The following is a 1,738-nucleotide window of genomic DNA, read 5'->3' on the forward strand; positions in this document are numbered from 1 at the left end:
GTTGCATGACAAGAATCTGCATAAGTAATCATATGTTAACTAGATGCATGTCCAATTTATGTATGAGATAACCAAGATGGTTGTCTATAAAATGATGGTAGTCTCACGTTCGAAGCTGTAGTGGATAGTGAGATATGGCTCCTGAAAGTCAAAAGTTCAAAACATTGTTACCCATTTGCTCGTCAGTGTATTACCTCTACATATTAATGTGTTACCTGGACACATCATCTACTAAAATATCTGATATCAATAAATGGCGATGGACAGCATAATACTCCCATAAAAATCCATGCAACCTTTTTATTTGCAACTTTCTTTATTATTCTTGTATTGTCTATAAAGGACAGGCATTTTTCCAAATAAAAATCTCAGAGCGAATTTGTGGGCTGACCATTCAATGTACATTCACTCGGAATGCCTAAGGCCCATTCAAATCTAAGAAAGAGACTTTTAAAGTAGTGTATAAATCAAGATCAACATAGACAGGCATGCCATCCTATACTTCTAAGTCGTCTTCAGGTTTTTATTTAACATATGAGCCCCGGGCGCAACTGTTTTAGGCAAGGATAGACTACAGGGAAATGTCACTTTACGGCATTTTATTTTCTGTGTTGCTTCTACTTTTTAGGGATCTGCTGACATTTAGTCCACCTAAGTTTGTTTTTGACGCTTTTTGAACAGACCGTGGAGACTCTGTTCCATAATTGCCAAGGGCAGCACAAAAAGTCCAATGCTGCCATCATAATTAAATTGTATATAACCGTACAGCCATTGTGTTCTTTACTGAAAGCATCGGAAACCTACTAGATTGTAATGTGAATGCCTGCAAGGCCATTTGCCTTTGAATCACTGCCTACTTGAACGTCCTGTGGGGGACAAAACAGTGTAAACAGACCCAGAGCACCTGCATCTGTGTCATCTAAACAGCATACACATGTATGTGATGATATATGACAAAGTGTGAGCCCAATAACCGCTCTTGCTTCACCTTTGTTGTCAAGAGATACTTTCCAAGCCTTAGAACAAAATAGTTTCTTTTTGTAGATGGTTGGAAAATGTCAATCTAAAAGGAAAACACCATCATTGGGTCAGTGAATCCACCATTCAGCTCAGCATAGCCTGGACCCAACTCCCATTCAAACGCACAATGCTGTGGCATTAGGCTTAGCAGTCCACAGGTTTTCAATGGATGCCACTTTGCAGCTAGTCAGTAAACGATAAATCACTGGAGCAGTAAGTTTCCTCACAAAGCATTTTGGGGTTTTAAGTGTGTGCTCCGGGATTCTTTCAACGTTGGGACAATAGAAGGAACTTCCTGTCATTTCCATTGCTGTGCTGCATATGGGACCAATATGGGCCATGCAAAGTTTAAACAGTTGCAAATTTAAGAACTTCATGAATTACTTTGCAAAGGTCTCCCTGGATGGGTGGTATTAAAAGGGAAGACCTCTCTTTGTTTCTTGAACCATATACATTGGTAGCAGCTACGTACTGTTGACTTTTATTCTAGAAGTAGTACTTATCTAGAGCAACCAGGAGACAGCCAGCAGTAAGAGCCCAAGTCTTGTTGAGAGGGAAAGGCAAAGTGGGAGGCACTTTAACCTTGTCTCCTGTGATCATTAACCTTGCAGGGATAGGCAGCAAACACCTCACTCTGAGCTGAGTTAGTCGAAAGCAGCTTCAAGGAATTGATACATCAGCTCAACCTCTCACAGGGATTCTCTCCCCAAAAGGAAAA

This window comes from Bufo bufo, chromosome 2 (assembly GCF_905171765.1).
Source record: "Bufo bufo chromosome 2, aBufBuf1.1, whole genome shotgun sequence".
Lineage (NCBI taxonomy): Eukaryota > Metazoa > Chordata > Amphibia > Anura > Bufonidae > Bufo > Bufo bufo.